The following is a 14,481-nucleotide window of genomic DNA, read 5'->3' on the forward strand; positions in this document are numbered from 1 at the left end:
TAAATTGATGTTTGTTCTCTGCAGAACATGTGGGGAAATGATGTACCAGGGGGATTGTTTTCATGAAAGTGAAGATAGAGCGTTGATTGGGACGTGGACGATGGATGAAATTAGGAAGGCTGTAGAGAAAGGTTACATTATACTGGATATGCTTGAGTTGTGGGAGTATGAGGTAGCCACATATGAAAATGGGGGATTGTTCACTGAGTTTATTGATAAATTCTTAAAACTAAAGCAAGAGGCTTCTGGATACCCCGGATGGTGTAAGACAGAGGAAGACAAAAACAAGTACATTGCAAAATTTCTTGAACGTGAAGGGATTGAGATGACAAAGGAGCATATTGTTAAGAACGGTGGTTTAAGATCAGTAGCAAAATTGATGCTTAACAGTTTCTGGGGCAAGTTTGGGCAGAGGGAAAATATGATGAAAACTTCAATCATCCGAGATGCCAAAGAGTTCTTTCGGCTATTAACCAATCCTGAGGGGAAGTTAAAATACTTCCAGGCAATTAACCAAGATGTTGTGCTAGTAAATTGGCAAAATATTGAAGAAGCTAGTGAATCTTTAAGAACTGTAAGTGTAGTCATGGCGGCCTTCACTACTGCCCACGCTAGACTTAAGTTGTATGAACACCTTGATGCTCTAGGAGATCAAGTACTATATTGGGATACAGATAGTATTATATATTACTACCACGAAGGGTTGTATAGGGTGCCTACAGGAGATTACCTTGGTGAAATGACAGACGAATTAGTAGAGTATGGACCCGGCTCTTATATTACTGAATTTGTGTCTGGGGGTCCAAAAACGTATGCATACCTTGTCTGGTCGACAAATCAACAGAAATTTATCCCGGTTTGTAAAATCAAAGGGCTTACTCTCAATATTAAAACATCGAAAATTTTGAATTTTGAGAAACTAAAAGAGATGGTTTTAAGTGAAGCTTCTAAAATCGTTGAAATTGATGAGCACAGGATTAGACGAACAAAATATAGAGATATTGTAACAACAGATGAAGTTAAACAGTTTAAGGTAACTGGTCCAAAGAGAAAGTACGAAGGAGAGCATGACACTCTCCCCTATGGGTACAAAAAACAGAAGCATTGACCCTTATATAGGTGGGTGTCATAGTATGTTTTTAATCACTTTACCTGCAACAGTCAGCGAGAACAGACGTATCATTGGTGATCTCCTCACTTGTAATGGCTGTATTTCTGAGGTTTCTGTCTAAAAAAGACATAATTGAAAGTAAGAGGTTTGGTATTAAGACCTCAGAGTTTCAGTTTTTTCTCACTGATTCGATAGATGTGTTGGAATGGCCAAGGGCATTTTCAAACCATATTATAGGAATAATTACAGAAGACACACCCTCATCATGTTTTATTGGGGTGTTATTAACATATGAAGACACATCTGGTAATATACCATTTATTCCAATTGCAACACTTACGCCAGCATCATTCTCTAATTACTTTGACAGTATATTTGCTAAAATAGAATCAATGACAGGTGTTTTAAAAATTGAAGTGACAACCGTTTCTATACCAAGCAGGTATCGTTGATAAATAAAACCCTAAATCATTTAACCTAAAAATGAGTTTAATCCTTGAGATTCTATGTACTTGAGATAATGCTCTAAAATTTTCTCCAGAAAATAGCTACCAATTAAAATGTTGGAATATGTATCAAAGTAAAGTAAATTGTGACAATGTAATTTTATATCAGAATATGAATATTAAAAATATACAATTCAAGTTAAAAACCAGATTATAGTTCAAGGTGTTTCCTTGTGTGTGTGTGTGTGTGTGTGTGTGTGTGAGTGTACTCGCCCAACAGGCAGGCTTAAAACCCATAAGTCCAGGGGCTGGTACGGAGGTTGACCTAAAAATCGTAAAATATTGCGTTATCCTCCATGTCACCTAATTTCCCTCTCACTTCGGACTATAATCTGACAAAAACAAATTAGAAAATCTCTGTCATTCTTAGTAAATAAAATGTCGTAGGCTAAAATGAACGGTTCGCTTAGTAAATGGCCTGATGACTTTTAAAATGAACGGGTTGACAGAGGCAAAAAACATATAAAAGTAAAATATCCTTTGTCAGTGGCAAAAGGGGTTAATTGAAAGGCTTCACCAAGTAAATAACCCTTTACATTTGTCAAAGGACCAAAAAAAATTGGGAGGTGGCAAATCTGTTATGGAGTGACCATCACCGTAGGCTGCGATGGTTGGGGCAGCCTACCCCAGAGGTTAGGACTCTTGGTGAAGCTCTGGGTTAACAAAAAGAACGCGCTGAGACCCTACGGCCTAGCCTAACAGCTTACCGTGGTGTGGAAACTGGGTCACCTAAGCTCTTTTGAGATTAGGCAGTTACATACAATTACCATTTACTTGAAATGAGTATACTCCTCCTCCTCTTCCTTTTCCCCTTCTTCGTCCCTCGTCCTTTTCTTTCTCCTTTTCCCTCATCCTTATCTTCTTCTTCCTCCTTTTCTCTTCCTTCTCCTGCTCCTGCTCCTTCTCATTTTCTTCCTTCTTCTCTTTCTTCTCCACCTTCTCCGCCTTCTTCTCTTTCTTCTCCTCTTCTTCCCCCTTCTCCTCCTCTATCGCCTTCTCCTCCTTCTCCTCCTCCTTTTATTTCTCCTTCTCTTTCTCCTCCTTCTTCTCCTTTTCTTCCTCCTTTTCCGTCTCCTCATCCTACAACTCCTCTTCCTTCTCTTCTTCCTCCTTCACCTCATACTCCAGGTATAGTATGTTTAATTACATATTTAGAAATTGAATACACAACTATTGTTTTATTTTTATATCTTCTGTTCTTTATTTATCCTTATAATGGGTGTTCTATGTTTACGAGTCAGTAAAATTATTAGTTTTAATTGCTCTAAAACTAATTTCAAATACATAATAAAAAATACATTCACTAAAATAAACAGTACAATCAAATTGTTCCTCTATAATCCCTGGTAGGTATGTAACTTTTACAGTGGATTTAAGCAACCATATTAACCAATTCCCATCTTTACTCTAATTCTTTTGTAAAGTGTAACTAGTTGACCATACCATTCAGAAATCATCTAGATATTTAAGCATAGACCTTGACAAAAGGTAATCAGGACAGTATACTATATCTATAGAAAATAATCATTAGCACTATACAGGAATGACTAAATGTATACACTATTAACCAGAGATAATGCAAATTTAACATCAGTGTAAAAAAGGATACATTAGAAGTTTTATGTTGGTAAATCTAAACATAGAGCTATTATCAGTGCGTAAGGTCCAGTAACTTAAGTCAACATACATTCTAGGCTCTCCACTGTTAGGATATGACAGGTATAAAGAAAGATGTTAGACAATAATGCACAGGCAACAGTCATCAGATAGTTAAAAAGGTATGTTTACAGTTACAACAACAAAAAGACATAGACAGTAAATTTAAACACTTAACACAGCCATTGATATTATTACTATGTGTTTAGCTAAACAGAAAACTGTTAACACACAAGGATTATAACAGGTTTTAATGTAGGTAGCAACAAGTTATACAGTAAACAGCTGAGGTGGTGCATAAATGTGTATGTTGATCCATGAAAATATCAACAAGAAGTTACACCAGAAACCACAATCGATGGTGATAAGGTCAACACAATCAGTATCAGTTGTCAAATGTACAACTCTATAAAAGTTATTGTGTATTAGAACAGTACAATTATTAAGTGTAATACAATGCAGTACAAGTAATCAGTGGGTTCAGTGCAGTACAGATGTAATACATTGTAATACAAGTGTAATACAGTACAGTACACATGTAACGCTGTACCAATTTCAAGTTACAAGGATACAGGTAATTAATTTAAATCATGTTGCATGCATTACCATAAACTTGGTAAATTACCCGATTTGTTTATTGTTATTCAACGTTTCAATAAATCAAGCACAAGTCGTAAAGTTTCTTCATCACTAGTTTAACTCCAGAAAGTCTTGTTTTGGACTGTATACATAACTAAGGTTCAAAGTTAAGGTTATGTCACAGCTGATTAATTTGGCAGAAACATATTACACAAAAAATACCAGATATGAAGATGGGTAATAGTAAGATACAAACCTATAACCTCTGGGATCAGAGTTCACACTACTCCCACTTCAATACTAACACTCAAAGTATTAACCCAACCAGATCGTTGACTGATAGGATTCAAACCCACAACCTCTGAATTGAGGTAGTGCATGGTTATTATTAGTCAACAGATGTTAGGCCAGAAAGATGAAGTCATTCACATATCAGATTTACAACACTCTACAAAAGTGATAGTATATTAGTTGGGTGTATTAAAATACAGTACAAGTAATTAGTGAAAAGTACAGTGCTCATTTTTTTATATGTTGGTATAATCTTTTGTAGTAAATCTTCAGTGCCAGTTCGTTAGTTTCAAGGTAATAGTTAAATTACATGTTAGAGTGATACATATAAGTCTATGATGATTACCATTAAATAAATCATTTAAGTAAGGTAAGCATTAATATAGGACAAGCTTTATCAGATATTCTGTAGATGCTTTGTTAGTCAATATATCATTAAATTAAATTACACTAGGCAAATTTCATCGACACTAGCGCTCCAGTGTCACAAATATGAATTAATAGACTTGGTATAATACAGAAAGTGGGGTTATGTTACAGATACGATCTTGGCATGGGAATTCACAGCTGATTAATTTAACAGGTACATGTTACACAACGATAAGAAATACCGGTTATGAAACAATTAGATATAAATATGGTTTAAACCCTAGACTGAACCACTAAACTCTCTATACCATACTAAAACTCATTGTAACCAAGAATGAAACAAAAAGTGGCTGGTAGGGCTCAAACCCACAACCTCTGGGATCAAAGGTTCACACTACTCAAGTTACAATACAACATCATACCAAAAATCAACATATCACCCCAACCAGAAATGAAACATTTAGTGACTGGTAGGATTTGAACCCGCAAACCTCTGGGATCAAAAGCTCATACACAGACAGGAGACTACAATACAACACTGAAAATCAACATATCGCTCCAACCGGAAATGAAACGTTTAGTGACTGGTAGGATTCGAACCCGCTAACCTCTGGGACCAAAGGTTCATATACAAACAGTTAACTACAATACAACACCAAAAATCAATATATCACTCCAACCGGAAATGAAACGTTTAGTGACTGGTAGGATTCGAACCCGCTAACCTTTGGGACCAAAGGTTAATATACAAACAGTTAACTACAATACAACACCAAAAATCAATATATCACCACAACCGGAAATGAAACGTTTGGTGACTGGTATGATACAACACCAAAAATCAACATATCACCCCAACCGGAAATGAAACATTTAGTGACTGGTAGGATTCAAACCCGCAAACCTCTGGGATTAAAGGTTCATATACAAACAGTTAACTACAATACAACACCAAAAATCAACATATCACCCCGACCGGAAATGAAACGTTTAGTGACTGGTAGGATTCGAACCCGCAAACCTCTGGAACCAAAGGTTCATATACAAACAGTTAACTACAATACAACACCAAAAATCAACATATCACCCCAACCGGAAATGAAACATTTAGTGACTGGTAGGATTCAAACCCGCAAACCTCTGGGATTAAAGGTTCATATACAAACAGTTAACTACAATACAACACCAAAAATCAACATATCACCCCGACCGGAAATGAAACGTTTAGTGACTGGTAGTATTCGAACCCGCAAACCTCTGGGACCAAAGGTTCATATACAAACAGTTAACTACAATACAACACCAAAAATCAATATATCACCACAACCGGAAATGAAAAGTTTGGTGACTGACAACACCAAAAATTAACAAATCACCCCAACCGGAAATGAAACATTTAGTGACTGGTAGGATTTAAACCCGCAAACCTCTGCGATCAAAAGCTCATACACAGACAGAGACTACAATACAACACCGAAAATCAACATATCAACTCGACCGGAAATAAACGTTTGGTGTAATAAGAAATAAATAAAAAAAATAAACATTATTCAGATTAACCATCATCCCAAAAATACATAACATCCATAAAATGTCCACATAGGTTTCACTTAGCAGGAGTTGGCGGGAAGGTGAGGTTATGTTGTTAGGCGCGAAAATCAAAGTAAGGTTAGACCACGTGGGTAAAAGTATGGTTAGACCACGTGGGCAAAAGTATGGTTAGACCACGTGGGTAAAAGTGTGGTTAGACCACGTGGGACACCAGGGGCATAGTTTAAGGGAAAGAGTGGGGATGAAATGCTGCTCTCTGATTGGTGGCCGCAAGAGCTGGGTAGCCTACTCCCTATATAAATGTTGTATAGATATTGTATACATTAGTTAAAAGACATAAACATAAAAAATTAGATTATAGCTTATACATTTACACATATTAAACAGAACGTATGTAATACAGTGTCAGTATACAGTTATTAAATAAAAATTTACACAGGGATAAAAATAGCAGTTTATTTACGTTAGGTAGATGTAAATCTATTTCCCATAAGAGCCCATGTTAGACCCAAAGCGCTGACCCTAACTACTCCTCTTCCATTTATAGACCTATTAGTTTGTTACCTATTTCAAGAAAAATATTTGAGAAATGCATTTACAAGAGGTCATATAGCTTTTTAGAAAAATATAGTATTATATCTAACAATCAGTATGGATTTAGAATGAATAAAAATACTGATGAAGCTATTAATATGGTAGTAAACGTTTTAAACAAAAAATTAAACAACTTAGTTATATTCGTAGATACAAAAAAAAGTAGTTGACACTGTTGATTTAAATTATGGAATGGGAGAACATTTTGTTGAAATGTTATTTACATAATAGATATAACGATAAATAAAAAAAAAATTATTAACAAATCTAATTTACCAAAGATTACTTGTGGTGTACCCCAAGGAAACCATTTAGGGCCATTATTATTCATTTTTAACATAAATATTATTAAAGAATTAAAATTAGGTGGTTACCAACTTTATTTGTAGATGATTCATGTCTATTGGTCAAAGCCAAAAATAATAAAGAATTTATATGAAAAAAACTACTCAGATTTGTATCGTATTCAGAATTGGTTATATGCAGACAACTTATCACTAAATAATACAAACAAAACTGAATATATTGACTTTTCTTCTACAGTAGATATTAATGATAGCACAATAAGAAAATGGTTATCTCATATAAGTATTTAGGCTGTACTATACACAAACAGTTAAGTTTTTACACAGCATATTCAAATTACTGAAAAACTGTTATATTTCTAATCCAAGAATATTAAACACACATCGTGTTTCAACAAACTCTATTTCACAACTAAACCAATGTTTACAAAAATATGTTTACAAAAATCATTCTTCACTTTGGGAATCGTCCTCACCGTTGTCCTCATACCTTTGCCTCCGAGAATTTAGTTTTTTTTCTGCCCTTACTTGACATTATGCGTGGTTTTAGACTTTCAGTTCGATAAAAATCCACTAAGCTGTTACCATGTTCTATTTCTAATCCAATAATATTAAACACACATCATGTTTCATCAAAGTCTATTTCACAACTAAACCAATGTTTACAAAAACATGATTACAAAAATCATCTGCCAACAAAACATATTTAAACATAAATACAGTAAATCATATGACTAAAAGAACAGACTTAATACAACATCCCGCCTCAAGATATCTACATTATCATGAAGCTCGGTACCGCCTCGGTATCTTGATGGACCTTCCGTAATGGGTAACTGTGCCAGCTCCTGGACGATCACGTGAGTTAGATGGACAATTTAGGACCGTAGATGAATAGTTTGAAAGGATACCATCTCCTCCATAGTATGGCACAGGAACTAAGAACTAAGGTTTCGTCGAATGGTTCTCTTGTCAGTTTCCACAAGTTAGGAACGTGGTTCGTTCAATTACCTGACTACCTTACCATGTCTACGTAGATCTGTGATCCATACCATGCTTCCAGCTTCTAATTCACTTAAACCACTCGCTCCATGTAGTTTATCAAATTGCATCTTATACTTCGACTGGTACTTATTTTCTCTCTCAAAAAGTCTTTGTTTTCCACTGGATTTCCAACCAAAGTTAATGGAAGATTGTCTCTTACTTTCCTTCCAAACATAAGTTCAGATGGGGAAAATCCTGTTTCAAGAGGTAAGGTCCGGTAAGAAAGAAGAGCAAGTTCAAATTTATTATTTTATTCTTCATTAGCCCTTTTCCTACTTTTACAGCTGCTTCAGCTGCCCCATTTCTCTGATGGTGGTGGGGGCTACTTTTGAATGTGGAGAACACCCACAAATTTGCAAACATTTTAAACTCGCTCGAGTCAATATGGGGAAACTGTGTCCCACTATCTGAATAAACACGTTGAGAAATTCCAAAACGTGAGAATGTGGTTTTGCAAACCCGAATCACATCTAAAGCCCTCATTCGTTGCATTTCCTTAACTTCAAAGTATCTTTAGTAGTGGTCTACATTAACCATATACCACTTGTCTTTGTGTTTGAACAAGTCAACAGACACATTTTGCCACGGTTAGTCCCGGACAGTCCTTGGAATCAATGGTTCACTGTGCTTAGTTGAATCTGAATACGCACTGGACACGATTTGATTTTCTTTCTGTTTCTTGAGAAATTCCAGGCCACCACATGGTTTCCAAAGCACGTTTCCTTGTTTTTTTTTTATTCCCAAGTGTGCACTGTGAAGCCTCTCGAGCATTTCCGCTCGTAGTTCCTGAGGTATTATCATCCGAGTTCCTCGAAGCAATAACCCAACAATACAACTTAACTCATCTTTCACGTTAAAGTATTATTGAATCTCGTTAGGAAAACTTGATTTTCCAAACCATTCGTCTAAAATTTGTAACTTAAATTGTGCACATATTGGATCCCTCATTTGTGAGTGAAGTACTTTCGTCACATTTTGGTCTGTAGTGTTTATAAACTAATCAGACTGATTTCATGGACGAAGGCTTCCACTTCTTCTGTCAATTTGTCATCTTCATTAGCCGGAATAGGACTTCTCGATAGCAGATTTGCTATTGCAAGGTCCATTCCTGGGGTCCAGGTCATGCGATAACCGTATCTCATCATACGCATTCGGAATCGCTGTAGCCTTGGGGAGAGCTCATCCAAATTTGGTAATTTGAAAATTGAGACAAGCGGTTCGTGGTCGGTCTCAATTGTGTATATTTTACCCATCAGGAAACATTTTAAACGGTCACTTGCCCATGTGCATGCAAGCGCTTTTCTCTCGATGTTACTGCAGTTTTCTTTAGCAGGCGTTAAAGTCCGAGATATATATGCCACAGGTTTCTTGTTTCTCCTTCAACTTGAAGTAAATCCGCTCCAAGACCTTTTTTTGAAGCATCACAAGAAAGAATCGAGGGCTTTTCCGGGTCGTAAACAGTCAAACATGGCTCTGATGATAAAGTCTGTTTAACTCTGACAAAAGCTTTTTCTTGAGTTGGTCCCCAAAAGAAATCGTTTTTAGTCTTTAACAAGCTCGTAATTGGCTCTAAAATCTCACTGTGGTTCGGAATAAAATTAGCCAGAAAAGTGATCATGCCCATGAATCTTAAGACTTCATTAGCATTACTTGGGGCTGGTAAGTCCACAACTGCTTGTACCTTGCTTGGATTAGGCTTGATTCCTTCCATAGACAGCACAAACCCGAAAAATGTCAGTCTTCTTGCAGAACTCAGACTTATGCTTATTCAAGGTGATTCCATTAGCTTGCACTCTCTCTAGAGACTCGTCATGTTCCTCTTTCGTTCTTCCCCATATCAAACAGTCATAAATGTGCACTAAACAGTTCTTTGCACCTTCTAAAGCTTTTGACATACAGCGCTGAAACTTTTCAGGAGCGGACGTAATTCCAAAAGGTAACTTATAAAGAATTTTTATGGAGAATTTTTACCTCCCAAAAAGGGTGATAAATGTTGTGTAATATCATTGACTATAAAAGGATTTATAGTCAATGGTAATATTGTGACTCCTCTGCAAGGTTCAGTTGCCAGAAACCGGATTTTGCATCGATCTTGCTGAAGTACTTGGCTCCCGCGATCTCGGCCAATGAAAGTTCAAACTTTGGAATATGATAAAACCGACGTTTCACACTGTTGTTGAGTTTGGATATGTCCACGCAGATCCTAACCCCACCTCACTTTTTTTGCACAAACTGCCATTGGTGCGCACCAATCAGTCGCGTGTTCAACTGGGACAATCACTAATTTTTCAAGCATTTCCTCTAACTGCTTATTGACCTTGCTTGTTAAAGGTATTGGTACAACCCTATGGGCAGATATAGCATAAGGGACTGCATTCTCCTTCATTTTTATCTTGTGCTCTCCTTTCATATTTCCCAATCCTTTAAATAAATTAGGGTACTTAGTAACCCAGTCAATATCTGATGAATCTACAGAAAAGGTCCTCTTCACCAGGTTCAGCTCTTCACAGGAACGTCTGCTAAGAAGTGGAAAACTGATCTCCTCAGAAATATACGCATGATTATAAACCGATACACCCTTATGTTCAAGCTTCAGCCTTAAAGTTCCCAAAATATTTATTCGTTCTTTCTTCTTTGCGCTGAACACAGGGGATTTGCACTATTATAGAGACAGAGTCTTAAAAAAAATCACCAAGAACTCCTACTGAAATCATGGTTACTCTTGGTTTCCACAGCTTGCTTTTACCTCCTGGACCCAGGCTTTGTCATTGTTGTCTATATTCCAGATGAAAATCTCAGGAGCCTGTAGGTCTCCACAGTCTGAAACTTGCTGTTCGATTTCTTTAACGACGTTTTTGTTTATTCCCATCCACTTTTCGCGGGAGGGACAGCATCGAAAAAATGTCCAATCTTGGAACATTTGTCACATTTGGCTTTCCTAGCAGGACATTCGGCCAGTTATCCGTGCCAATTATAACCACATTTCCTACACTTCTTTCTCGTTGCATCCTCGATGTATTTCTGGTCACAAACTCCTTCAGTCCGATCCCGTTTACCAACTTGTAATGACTATTTATTTACCACAAAAACAGTAGTAGTGGCGAGTTCACGTTTTTGGCGTTCTAGCTCCTCGTGTTGGCGCAAGGTATTAATTGCTTTCTCCAGAGTCAATTGAGAGTTCAGCTGGAGTCTATCACTTAGAGCCTCCTCTTTCATACCAATAATGAGGACGAGAAGCATCATCTCATCGTTCAGTTCACCCCATGCACACGTTTTCGCAAGGCCATGCAAATCTGTTATGCATTTTTGAGATGGATTACTCCCTTGCTTATGTCTCAAATTTTGTATTCTCTTATACATTATATTCCGTCTTGGCACAAAGTATCCATCAAAGGCTCTAAGAGCCTCGTCATATGTATTAGGTCTTGTTGAAAACGAATCAAAAATATCTTCACCCCTACTACCCATTGTAAACAAAAGTACGCCAATTTGCCAAGCGTTCGAAGTGCTATCCAGACCGCAACCCCGTCTGTAACTTTAAAAGCGATTCCTCCAGGAATGCCACTCATTCGGAGTAAAAGATAACGTTTCCGGAGTTGGTAACGTGAGATTGATCATCGGAGTATGAGTACACATAACTGCATTATTTTCTCGGTTCGTATGTCCCAATGCAAAACCTCGTGACTCATCTTATCGTTCTCGTCTTTCTAGAATCCCTTTCTGAAACGTAGTTGAGTTCACTTTGGGCGTCGTCCTCACTTTTGTCCTCATACCTTTGCCTCCAAGAAATTAGTTTTTTTTCTGCCCTTACTTGACATTATGCGTGGTTTTAGACTTTCAGTTCGATAAAAATCCACTAAGCTGTTACCATGTTCTATTTCTAATCCAAGAATATTAAACACACATCATGTTTCATCAAATTCTATTTCACAAATAAACCAATGTTTACAAAAACATGTTTACAAAAATCATCTGTCAACAAAACATATTTAAACATAAATCTTACTAATATTATAAATGTGAAAGTTTGTGTGTTTGTTTGTTTGTTTGTGTTTTTGAAGTTCAATCATGCATAAGCCACTGGACGGATTGGGCTGAAATTTGGCATGATGATAGCTTACATTCCCGATTAACATATAGGCATATTCTTATCTCAAAAATCTTTTCGGGCTCCGCCCCAGTGGCTCTATAATCCCCCATGTTAACCTTATGATTATTCATATTTAAAGGGATTTAAAGAATTTAGTCAGCTGTTTCAACTAAAAAAGTTGGTTCTATGATATGGAAAACCATTAAAAAGTTACAAGATTTACCAACAGGTGGCAGCACTATATTTTTTTGCATTTATGAAAACAGCTAATTTGAACTAAGCAGCAACAAAAAAAACTGTGATTCGCAATGAGAACTGTCAAAGTAGGATTGTTTACAGTTATGTTTATGTTTTTCATTTCATGAATAATTTGTGATATTTTGCGAATTGTTGATAATTCGTATCTCTCTATTGTTTAGGTGAAGTGTTAGAACATTATGGCTATGGTAGATTTGTAATACTATAGAATACTGTAAATAAAAAAAAATATTTTATCAAACTGTGTCCTCCTTTATTGCAAACGCAAAGCTTGAGTTTGAGTGCAATAAGTATTTTATACTTATATTCCAACCCCGTGCGAAGGACGGGTACTCTGCTAGTAAATCATGGTAACTAAAAGAACAGACTTATTACAACAAAAACAATACAGAAAGCACAAATTACTTTAGCATTTCACCAAAGTCATCACCTTACTTCCAGAATACAGAATTTTTCTGCAACGTATTCTCTTGGATGCATTTTAAGAGCTCCTGTCTTTCCGGGTCCTTCATGTTGGTCATTTTTAATTTCCAAAAGCCGTTTATCAGAACAAAGCTATCGTCTACAAACATTTTCTTCTTCCAGATTCTCGATGATCTCATTCCCCCGATCCATTGGTGAAGTTTCAGGGCTTCTCGATAGTAAATCTACAGTTTAAAAAGTTTTTTATTTATACAATATTTTCTTTGATTTCAAAGGAATACATCTCTTTTTTTCCATCTTCAAATAGATCTTATACATCTAATTAATCCATTTATTAAGAACTAATTTATTGATTATGTTTTCAGTTTTATCTTATCCTTATTCAATTAATTTAATTTAAAAATCACAAATGACCGCATAACGGATCGTCATACCTTTGAATTAGAGAATAATAAAAAAAAAGAGATATGACAAAATGTTAAATTCCAATATGGCCGCTAACTTTGATTTTTCTTACGGAAGGCCCTATACTTTACGATTGTTTTAAGTAGGGGCAATATAGCAATATGACCTCACTTTAGGCACGTTTTCCCCATAAGAATAACACGGTGGGCATTTTTTGCCACTTTTTTTAATAATCCTGCCCACGGCCTATACTTACTCTTACTCCTGTGGCCATTGGAAACCTAGGTGGTTTTTGGCCTCGCCAACCATGTACCTCCAAGCTCTTCTATCCTCTGCCAGCTCCAAGTCTGCTCCCATTCCTCTCAAATCCTTCGTCACCTCATCAACCCATCGCATTCTTGGTCTACCTAAAGGTCTCCTTCCTTCTGGTATACCTCTGAGTACCATCTTTACCATCTCTCTCTCACTTCTACGGTTAATATGGCCCATCCATCTCAACCTCCTACTCTTAACTATTCCCACAATATCTGGTTCACCATATAGTTCTTTAAACTCTCTATTTTTCCTTATCCTCCATGAATTTCCACGGCCTGTACACCCCTATACAAATGTTCTATACTATTGTACAACTCTATTAACATTTCAAATCCATATCCATTCGCATGTATATTTTCAAAATCATCGACTTGACAGCGCGAGTTTTGCACCCGAACTCGGGCGCACTCCCGGCCGCGGGCACTGCCACAAGGGCTAAGTGAAGTTGTCACGTGACAAGGGAATCCCCAGGAGGTCACGTGACGGGGGAAAAGTCTATATATAGAAGTGACATTAGCATGATACCTCATTCTTGAGCATGAAGGCAACCTGTCAACATTGCTCCGCGTTGCTCTCCAAGAAGAGCCACTTAATCCACCACTTGTAAAGTTCTCTGGCAGTTCTCTACTCCTCTGTAGAGGTAAAAGAAACTTACGAAAACCTTTACCAAACAAAATTTACTTCAAAGGGGGAAAATGTAGCTAGGGTAGAGTACTTGCTTGATGGAGAACCTCTAGGATCGTGGAATAAGTGAACACCAGTGCCAGTATAATATTATGATTTAATAAGTCTAACTAAATGTGCACACATAAAATAAGTAAATAAATTAAAGATAATTGTTACACAGTGATATTATAATAATTCAGAATAGCAAAATGACAAATAAATTGAGATAATATAATTGAATATTTACATCCTATTTTGTTTTATACTCTGTTTCTTATACAAGGATATTTTAAGAAAATTTCCCTTAACACTTGCATT

At 36.5% G+C, this 14,481-nt stretch overlaps 1 protein-coding gene across 1 annotated transcript in view; it reads right to left on the reverse strand.

Annotated features, from left to right (window-relative positions):
• The window catches only part of LOC128982127 (procathepsin L-like), a 163,339-nt gene that overhangs the window by 97,832 nt on the left and 51,026 nt on the right, over nt 1–14,481 (reverse strand). The gene's annotated exons all lie outside the window — the stretch shown is intronic.

This window comes from Macrosteles quadrilineatus, unplaced genomic scaffold, assembly GCF_028750875.1.
Source record: "Macrosteles quadrilineatus isolate MER2022 unplaced genomic scaffold, UCM_ALF_1.0 Scaffold_126__1_contigs__length_306307, whole genome shotgun sequence".
NCBI classification, from domain to species: Eukaryota; Metazoa; Arthropoda; class Insecta; order Hemiptera; family Cicadellidae; genus Macrosteles; species Macrosteles quadrilineatus.